The sequence below is a fragment of the Priapulus caudatus genome, unplaced genomic scaffold, assembly GCF_000485595.1.
Source record: "Priapulus caudatus unplaced genomic scaffold, Priapulus_caudatus-5.0.1 Scaffold1428, whole genome shotgun sequence".
In the NCBI taxonomy this organism is placed as follows: Eukaryota; Metazoa; Priapulida; class Priapulimorpha; order Priapulimorphida; family Priapulidae; genus Priapulus; species Priapulus caudatus.
In genome coordinates, this window is record NW_014578489.1 from 61,995 (window position 1) to 73,379 (window position 11,385).

The following is an 11,385-nucleotide window of genomic DNA, read 5'->3' on the forward strand; positions in this document are numbered from 1 at the left end:
ACACACACACACACACACACACACACACACACACACACACGCACGCACGCACGCACGCGCGCGCGCAGCCCGATCGGCGTTGCCTGTGTCGTTAAATCTCGCCGTGATGCACGGAAGCAGCAAATACCAGCTCGTCGTATCACGCAAGCATTTAGTGACGCACGGCCGCTGCAAATATATATTGCCATACGACGTTCACTTCACAATGCCGCAGCATTAGCGACACAGCCGCGCGTAGGTGATACATACACTGCTTTGTACGCACGGCGCTGGTTAGCGCTTACAATGTCGGCGGTGATTTCCCCCACCCGCAATGATGGCGTCACGACAGCACGCAGAGTCACGGCTGGGCGAACTTCTCCGCTTCATTACGTGTCTTCATGTTTCGTTTTAGAACAAACGTGTTTATGTCACGTCTATAGATGCGTTCATCCCCATGAACGCATAGACGTGACAGAATTATCGCCGTTATTATTATTGTTATTACACGTCTTTGAATACACATCTCTAATCTGCATGAACAGCGTCTCTGACAAACGGGTCTTTTATTCAGCATGAGCTGAATTAGAGGCTTTTTATTGGCTAGCTGATATTAGTCAATAATCACTCACATTCATCAGATTATGGTCTTGTTTCGGTGATAATATCAAGAGTACATAATAGAAAATCTCTAGAAGATCTCTATTATGCACTCTTGATAACATATACAGACCTATCTGCTCCAACATCTGCTGAATATTCGCTGACGTATCTTTCTACAATTACTTCTACCTCGGCTCACAACTCCTGTGATCTCAAAAGGGTACACGCAGACCACACCGGTCTGATTTTTGCCGAACATTAGCGGCGTTTGCCGAGTTGATTCAAACATATAATATGGCGCTCTGAGAACGCTCTGATATATATATACGCATGTTGTGTTATATTCCCAGCAAGTATTTCTACCGAGGATTCTCGGTGCTTGCTGACTTTCCCTCGCTCAACGCGAACCGTTGCAGACGTCCAACTGTCACCTACCAAAATCTGATTATGTTGCGTCGCGGGACTTTTGTTTGCATTGACTTTCCCATCTGAGCAAACGCACCACGTCCTGCTAAAAATTGTTGCTAGTTCGACCCAGCTATACCAGTCTGTACGCGTTCTAGTTCTCGAACAAACGTTTGACGATTTCGTCGCACTTCGTTGATAAGCATTGTCTTTTTGAACGTTTTATCGCGACGCTGGTAGAAGCTACCTGTTAATCGAGCGAACCGGATAGGCGATTGTTCCGAGTGTTGAGGGCCGGGTGGCGGCGCTGGCGTCGTCGTCTAGGTCGTCACTATCGTGCGTCGCCGCAGCGCTGTGCGGGTTGCGAGACACGTGAGGACAGCGAACGGCGCGTGGAACGCACTCACGCGATGTGTGGCGCGCGAAAAACGCAATTATCGCAGTGACGCTGAGAGCAGGTGAATAATTGTTGCTGCCACAAAAAGTAAATCAATCACTAATCAGGTAATGATTATTTCAAGCTTGTGGCCAATCACGTAATGGCTATCGCACGCGTGCGGCCAATCAGATAATGACTCGATTTCTCACTTAACAATCAGTTGTGGACTATGTCAACAGGTATCGACTATGTCAACAGTTATGGGATATACGACAACAAGTATGAACTATGTAAGCAGGTAAGGTCCAGTGGCGGATCTAGAGAGGGGTTGGGAAAGGCGGTTGCCCCTTTTAGCCACTAATGTTATGATACTAGTAAAATGGGGCCAGAAATAAAAAAGTCAGTCTGCAGGCTAATAGAAAATGGGGATTTCCCCCGTGACTAAAAAGCTGCCTGAATTTTCCAGGTGGGAGGGGCCCCGGAGGCATGCCCCCGGACCACCCTAGCACCGCGTGCCTTCGGCACGTCTTCACTCAAATATCACCCCCCCCCCTCGTCTCCTGAAAGCTAGATCCGCCCCGTAAGTCTATGTCAATCGGTGAAAACAATATTAACAGCTATTGACGACGTTAACAGGTATGGACCATGTCAACAGGTATGGACTATGTAAGCAGGTAAGGAATATGTCAACAGGTAAGAGCTATGTCAACAGGTACGGACGGGGTCAACAGGTAAAGACCATGTCAACAGATATGATGTGTCGAAATGTGTAAACTATGTCAACAAGTATAGATTATGTCAAAAGATATTGGATATGTCAACAAGTGTGAGCAATGCCAAAAGTATGGAAAATGTCAGTAAGCTACAACAACCTGTTGGAGCAGCAGGTACGGCGCGGCTACACACCGCGAGCAGCAGGTACGGCGCGGCTTCACACCGCGAGCAGCAGGTACGGCGCGGCTACACACCGCGAGCAGCAGGTACGGCGCGGCTTCACACCGCGAGCAGCAGGTACGGCGCGGCTACACACCGCGAGCAGCAGGTACGGCGCGGCTACACACCGCGAGCAGCAGGTACGGCGCGGCTACACACCGCGAGCAGCAGGTACGGCGCGGCTACACACCGCGAGCAGCAGGTACGGCGCGGTACAGCACCCCGCGCACGACAGCGGTAGCGCGGCGGCTACACAACGCGCGAGCAGCACGGTACGCGCGGCTACACACCGGCGAGCAGTAGCATCATCTAGACCGCTGTAACGGCCGTATATAGCGCAGGCCGCGGCACGCGCGTCGTTTACTGCATGCAGCACTATAGCTACACCCATCATCATCCTTATCACCCACACCAAGCACACACCACCACACACCACTCACACACATCACACACACAGCACACACACACACACACACAGCACGCGCGGCGCGCGCGCGCCCACACACACCACCCACACACACCACATCATACCCACCATACCCATCAACACACACACACACACGGCATACACACAAAACACACACACACAATCAAACCACACATACACACACACGCACACCACACACGCACACAGACACCCGCACACACACACACACAAAGCGACACACATCGATATGCCCCACACAGCACCGATATTACACACACACATCACAGTACACTACACCATACATATAGATGGCTACAGAGGAGGCGGCGCCACCTCTCCTTTCGCGCGCGACCAATTACTGGCTGGTCGAATTTGGGAGAATCGCAGGACGCAGAGGAAGTACTCGGTGCGTCGTTTTGAGGCAGCAAACCAGCACGACGCGACGCGCCTGATGAATATTTAATCATTTGTCAACGCGGTTGTTTCTGTGAACGAGCCGTCTGGCGCGGGGTTGCTATGTTTCTTGAAGCCCATTGGGGAGCTTGCGGGGAATCGAGAGTATGAATGAGCGTGTGGAAGCCTAAAAGTATTGATAGAGGGGGCTTTTAGAGAGAGGGAGTATTCTGTTATTATTAAGGCGTAATGGTGCTAACAAATTTCGAGAGACGAGGAAAGCTACGACTATTCCCACTCATGGCCTCGCCTGTAATACACGGTCGGGTATCCTATATGCACAGACCGCGCACAAGCACACAGCGGCACACCAGCAAAGAACAGGCGCGAAATAGGCACCTCACATGGCACACACCCATACGCACACACCGCACACACCACACCGCGCGCACATCACACACGCACCACAGTGCCCTGGCGCGCACACACGACACACGCGACAGCGCAGCACACACACGCGCGCAACACACGCACACAGCAAGCATACAATACACACGATCGACACACACACACACACGCACGCACATCGGCACTCACGCACAGCAGCGCACGGCACACACATACACGAGCACGCACACCACCGCACAGACACACACCCACAGACACAACACGCCACCGCACAACATACACACCACACGCACACACACACGAACATACACACACACGCACACACATACTACACAGACATGCACACACACACGCGCGCACGCACGCACGCAACGCACGCACGCCACGGCACACAAACACACACACACACACACACACAACACACACACACACACACCACACAGACATCACACCGCGCGCGCGCAGCGGTGCGGACGAGGCGGCGGCGGGAGAGGCACACGGATCGGCGCGACGTGACGGAGAGAGAGAGAGAGAGTGCGAAGGAGAGACGAGAGACCACGTCATTCGGGAAATTGCTATTGATAGCTAGCTTACTAAATGATTACGGTACTAGTTTCGTCATTGAGCTAACCATATTAGGGCCCGTACCGGATTCACACTCAGCAGGATCAGATCTTGGCCCGATGATTGGAATCAGCGAGGAGAAACGAGATCTAGCATGGTAGAATAGCGTGGCGCTGACAAGACAAACAAAGATACAGTGATCATGAGCGCTAAAAGAAAACAGAGAATGTTGCCGCAGACTCCTAATAATAACCGGAATAACAATGAAGATATGAGTAATAATAATAATAGAGTAATAATAATAAGATAAGTAATGAACTGATAATAGAGCACTCGGAGAGCACAGACTCGCCAAGGCCAGCTGAAGTTCTTCGCACAGTGGAATTTTTATTAAATTAATTGAAATTAATTGAAGTGGAAAGAATTCAATTAGATAATTATTGGATCCGGATTAGTGCCGAGCGGTGCGAGGCTGGAGAGAGGACTGTGGTTGCGCCCTGCTGAGTTAGCCTGTTGTGATTAGCCTGCTGTTTGTAGAGCTCTAAGGCAGGCGCAGCCGCGCGGAAGTGAACTGAAACGTGCATGGTAACACACACACACAAACCAACGACTCAATGGCACGCCGGGTGAAAAAATAACCTCGCCACGCCCCCTGCGGGAGGGAATAATATAATGATAACTAGCAGCACTCGCGAGAGCAGCAGACCTCGCCAAAAAGCAGGTGGAATTTCTCAATTGATATCTTGTGTAATAATTAATTAAGGTGGAAAATTTATTAATTAATGAATTAATTAGATTAATTAATTTGGATCGGATTAGTGCGAGCGTGCAGGTGGGGGAGGACCGGTCGGTTGCCCTTAAGCCGCGGTTTGTAAAGTCTACCCAGAGCCCCACCCTAGGGGAAGGGTGAACTGAAACGTGCATGGTAAACACCACACTACACAGCAGCAAACCACACTCCAAATGGCACGAGTGTGACAAACATAACCTCCGCCACGCCTCCTGGCGGAGGGTAATAACCAATAATAATAGATGACCATCTATGATGATGATGGATGATGATGATGTGCTGAGGGATATGATGATGAGAGATGCTGGGTGAGTACTGATGCTGATATGATACATGATGAGAAACTCGAATAAGATAAGAAGAAGCGAGAAGAAGATGATGATGATGATGATGATTGATGATGAGGGTGATGATGCATGATGATTTGATGATGACTGATGCATGACGGCAGGATAAATGATTCATGGATGATGATGATGATGATGATAATCATCATTGATCATATGCATAGATACAATAATTAAAAGTCTGGCTAGAAGAGAATAATACGAGAGGAATGCTTGCTGGTCGCACGTAGGTCAATGCGCGTATAGGAAGCGAGAAGCGAAGGGATAGCGTGGAATAGTAAGAAATGGAAAAAGAGTGAGTCTAGGAGCACGAAAAAGTCACAGCAGGCGGAGACAGACAGTTAGTAACAATGAAAGAGAGAGAGAGAGCGGGAGAGAGAGAGAGCGGGAGAGAGCGAGAGAACGTGATACACGCACACGCACACACTCGCTTTCGTGCGCGCAGACAAAAAAGAGTAGATCTTTTAGAGATTGATAGATGGAGAGAAAGAGGGAGAGAGAATACTAGCAATAGCGAGTGAGCGAAAAAAGCCTGCGAAACTAAGCGGGGAGGATGTCAAAGAGCCTCAGACGAGGAGTGAGGAGGGAGGCGAGAACGACGAGCCTACGAGAGAGAGAGAGGGAGAGAGAGATGGGGCAGAATGAGAGCCGCCCTGTTGCGGGGCTCTAGTGAAGTCGACGTGAGCATACGCCTTGCTCTTCAAGCGTGCGCCTTCACAGAAAGCCACATGACATCGCCTGCTCGTTATTATTGGCAACTGCGTGCTGTTCGAGCTAATTGTTATATTTCACTTAAGGCATATGTACATGTCAGGACTGCGACCTATCCGAGCAGCGATTACTCTCCGTGTCTCGCCTTCTCACGTTACCGTCCGTATGCCCGCAATCACCCGCTAAATAGCTAGATCATCTAACTGGCGAAAGANTTAGTCAATACCTCCTCTCTCTCTCTCTCTCTCTCTCTCTCTCTCTCTCTCTCTCTATCTCTCTCTTTCACTTTCTCTGTCTCTCATTCTCACTGTACCTTTTTTTTTCTCTCCCTCTTTTTCTAACTGATCTCTCTCTCTCTCTCTCATTCTAACTGGTCACTCTATCTCTCTCTCTTTCTCTCTCTCTCACATTCTCACCGTATCTTTTTTCTCTCTCTCTCTCTTTCTAATGGCTGTCTCTTTCTTTCTCTCTCTCTCTGTTTCTATCATCCCTGTAATTCGAATATGCCTACTTCCCGTCTTGACACTTATTTGTAACTGTATATGCTGCAGAAGAACATCTATTATGTACATGTATATATGGATAAGTCTCAAAAAATGCATGATTCGTAAATAAATAATAAAACGCTTTAATAAATGAATAAATTTCTGAACTGATTAATGAATAGATCAATAAACAGTACATTTGTAAATGATGTGCCTGATTGCAAGATGTTTTGAATTTTTTTACATTTTTACATTAAACCATATAGAATTCAAGATAAAAGAAAAGGCACTTGAGATGTGGCAAAGGTTTTAAATGGTCTACGAATAATTTCTAATCACTGTATTCTTTTTTTCTCTATAGTAGCAAAAAATATCTTATCACTGGCACGTATTTGAACTGTATACATTAGAATAAAAAAAATAATATGAGGTAAAATTAATTCTCAATCTTATATTTTACCGGTTTATTGTACAGGGCAATTCAACAGTAGCTGTAATGGGAATTTCAACCATGTTACGCTATGTGTGTACACTTAGCATAGTGCTAATTTTTAACATAGATCTTCCATGGACAGCCAGCTCAAATTATAAACATGAAAATTATGTCTGCAACAGAAATACATGCACCTCAGTGCTTGGGCATATTGTTACAATTTAATTTTTCTCAATCATAAACAATAATTGAAAAAGGAAAACAAAAGTATCTCCCCAGTAATTTTCTCCCATGTGGAATTACCTGGAAAAGCATTTTGAAATCGTACGTGAGTATGACACAAAATTTAAATTGATTACTTGAACTCACAATCGTGTTCACTTACTGATGTTTGAACAAGATCAACTTTGACAGCTGCTTCCTTATTTTGGGTCCACCAAGTTTTTCATTACAGCATTTGGCCAGATGATGCATGCAAATTTTCACATAGCATGATGCTATACACTTAATCAAAACAAAGATATGATTGTGATCGGGCGGACTATCATACATGTGGTCACTCAGCTGGACAAAAATCTGCTTTCCTGCGACATCGTCCAGAACAGCAGTTGCCAGGGCAAATGAAATGCCATGAGATTGGGGTAAAGCACCTTGAGTGGTGTGTAAAAGTCTCTGAAAACAACGTTCTGTGGAGTTACATACTCTTACAACATCCTCTGGTGGCTTGATGAGCCCCCCTCTATTCTTCCTCGTCAGCAGACCACCACCTGCATTCACCTTGTCTGACGTCAGAGCAGCTTGACATTCAGGACATGGTGTTCTTCGCTTAGCCATTCGTACCACATACCCTGCGATATACCCGACTGCTGCATGCTTAACGGATGACAGTTCAGAGATGTTAGGTGCGTCAAGGTAATCGTGCTCATCTTTGCATGGCTGGCGTTCTTCAAGATCATACTTGCGGAGAAGTAGCATGTCTCTGCATTCCAGTTCTTCATCAAGGTTTCCTGCTTTGATGCATGGCTTGGCACTGGATACAAACAGGATTGGTGTCTTGCCTTGTGCTGTGCAGTTTCCGTTTTGCCCTTGTATCTCATGACGAACAAGGAGCCTCTTGTAGGTAGATGCAAACTGACGTGCAGTGGGATTATTGTTGCTTCCATTAGCAGATCTGACCGCACAAAAGAAGAGCTCTATATGGTCTTGAGACAGCTTGTAAGTCAGGAGATACTTCAATTTAGGAGCTTCAGATTTCACGAGCGAGTCAAACAGTCCTTGTATACTACGAATGCCAGCCATGAACCCAATGAAAGGCGTCTTCTTCCGTGAGCAATGCATTGGCTCCCCATTGTTGTGTGTTAGTTGAGACAAGTAGGTGTATGCTTGTTGTAAGAAGTCCCGCCATTCAGATTCATTTTCCTTCTTCAGAGGTGCTTTGTAGTGGCGACCTAGAGGATTCCGAGAATTCATCAAATCGAAAAGTCGATCGATAATTCTTATGAATTCCACTGTAGCATCTGACCCTCTAAACTGGGGAAGCTTCAAGTCTTTCGCACAAAACTCGATTGCGTCTGCAACACTTGAGCTAATTGTCTGGGCCGCTAGATTGACTTTCATTTTTTGCCTGTACCATTGTATGTGTGAAGCTCTCAGTTTGTTCCCGAGGCGAAGTCCTTGTTCCTCTTGCACCTTATGGAGCTCTGCAATAGCTGTCCATGAAATCTTCTGTCCTATGGGAGAAGTGATCACTTGACCTGATGCCAAAGTATTCCTTATAAGTTTTAGCATATGGCATATGTCTAACAGAACAAATACACGATGACTGTTATCTGCTGGGTGTGGGAATGAAGGCTCTAGGTTTGGAAGAGTCATTGATGCTCCGAGTGCCGCAAGCATGGTAAAATGACAAGATGGACCATCACAAGTGAGCGAGACACAGTGTACACCAACATCTTTCAAACGAACCAGGCACTGCTCTACAAGATTGGCCCTTTCCTTGCCTGACATGCCATCAATTAGGAAATATGCGATAGGCAATTTCCAATTACTCTTCAGCGCCACGACCATGAAGACAAGGGCATCTCGGGCTGCTGGCGTGGTATCATCTTCGACCCCCACTCCGACATCTACATATCCATGGTATTTGTACCCATCCCAATCGATGTGCTGCTTAATGGCCATTTCATCAAGCATTAAGGCACAAACTACACTCTCTCCTCGCATATTTGCTTCCTCCACCTTTACTTCCAGAGCAGTAAACGCTTCCTGTGTAAAACCTGGCTCGCCATTAATCCCAGAATACCATCTCCTGATGACTGACGGATGCGGCAATGACAAGTCAAATGACTTCCTAACATAGCTGTATGCTTTTGCACTGTAAAAGTTTAAGGTCAGAGCAAACGCCCGCAATTCAGGTGGATATGTGTCACGTCTAATCTTCCCAGCCAGTTTGTTTTTCACCATCCTTTCCATTAGGGCTGCTGGAACACTTGAGAAAGTCTTAGACAGCATTTCTGCCCCGTTGGCAGACACTAGATTCTTTTTCTCAAGGGTTACAACAATCTCTTGAAGGGACGACACCTTTCTCTTCAAGCGGCGAGACTTCTGTTGTGTAGTCTTCAACCGCTTTTCCAAGTTGTCAATACGATCGATTGCAGCTGTTAACTTCCGCTTTACCCCTCTTGGACTATCTCGTATCGAGTAGAAGTGGTCCTCAAGAAATGAAGGTCTTGGAGACTGTGGTACGTCAGCAGTATCTGGGAGGTTGTTTACTGTATCGTCACTTCTTTCTTTTGGGGGTTTCCTTGGTTGGTGCGAATTCTGTACAAAAGGAATAAATAAAAAAATATCTCCTAAATATAATATTTAAAAAAAAGAGAAGAATATTAAATAACTAAAATATAAGCCTCGTTTACACGACGACGCTTAACTCGAGTTAAGCGTTAACTCGAGTTAGCGATTATGTAGCGTCTACACGACAACACCCGATAGCGACTCTCGAATACCCGGATGTCAACACTAAGTACAAGTGTTGCTGCCTATTGTGGAGTTATGTACTATTCACTAACTCGAGTTAAGCGTCTACTCGATCGACTGGCGAGGTTAAGCTAACTCGAGTTAACGCTAACTCGAGTTAAGGCCCCGTATAGACGCTTAACTCGAGTTAAATTTCGTCGTGTAGACGAAGCTATACTTTAGTAAAGATTTCTCAAATAAATATTTAATACATGATGTATACAATTTATTTCAAAATTAATTCTCTTCCAACATAACAAGGGATTATTTCACAACATTCATAAAGATAAAGTGAAACAATATGTCAATATTAACAGTTTCTTTAGTAAGTCTTCAGTTTAAATACAGGCACATGGTTAATCAACTTTTACTCCAGAAGAGGATAATTCTCATCTCTCTTTGGCTACTCAAAACTGAATGTTTTGAACAAGGTGTTATTAAAGCAAACGTAGATAATACAGAGAATACATGTTTGTAACATATACAATTTAATGTACCTTCTGAAGATGAAGCGGGAAATCAAATATTGTAGGGACAGCATCCTGCGTAAGACGAACTGTCTGCCCAGTCTTGTCAAAACAGGTCTCTTTAAAATGATCGGCGCAGAGTACAGAGCTCTTGTTGGGTGTCCACAAATCTCGCTTCATATTGCCCATCCATACTGCAAGTACAGACGGGCGGCTGAATGGGAACCTGCAGCAAATGTAAACATAAGAAGTAAATTAAATTCTAGATGTAGAATAATCTACACTAGTCTACACACTACATCAGAAGATTTATTTCCAGGGTGGGGTGACTGTAAAAAGTGTTCCAGTATTTTTAATTAAATTAAATTCAATTGATCATCTGACATCTGTCAAAAAAATTGTCTTCTATTGGGGTACAGTAAGACACTCGTTGTCAAACTTGTCAAACTTGTCTAGTCGAAATCTACTCCAAAATATAGCATAGCATGGCATTGGATTGCTATAGATTATGGTATCGCCTATCAGCAATGAAATGATCAGAATCAGATTGAATTGCATTGCCATTATGCCATTCGTACATGAAATACAACACATGGGACTGCACTGTACACAGAGCGCTAGACGCTAACTAGGCCTACTTCCAACTTCCAACCTGCTTTTAAAATACATAGAAAACATAGTTGAACTTACGAATGAAATGTCCGTCCACATCCTTTATAATATCGGTTCGAGCAGTTGATTGCAGAACATGTAGGCATTTTTAACGATTAAATTCCTCAAAACAAAACTTGCAGTCGCATTGTACACAAACCTGTATTTCGGAAGTGCAACATGGCGGACCCACCACCTCGCTTCTGTGGGCCAATGAACTGTCCAGGTTGTAGAGGTCAGTGGATCAGTGTCCCACCTCGATACCCATCGATTAACTAAGCCGAGAGGTAGGACCGGGTACCAGTCTATCGCTGCCATAGCCCACAATGCATCACAGTTTTAGTGACACTGACACATCCAAAATAACAGATTTTATGGCAAGGATAAGAAATGAT

The 11,385-nt window shown here is 45.6% G+C and overlaps 1 long non-coding RNA gene across 1 annotated transcript; it reads right to left on the bottom strand.

Moving 5' to 3' along the window:
- Window positions 1-10,493: 10,493 nt before the first annotated feature.
- On the bottom strand, window positions 10,494-11,230 carry LOC106816595. The gene is made up of 2 exons (XR_001394910.1): window positions 11,030-11,230; window positions 10,494-10,565 (listed from the first exon to the last, which is right to left on the bottom strand). It is a non-coding gene; the product is annotated as an uncharacterized LOC106816595 (long non-coding RNA).
- Window positions 11,231-11,385: the final 155 nt, after the last annotated feature.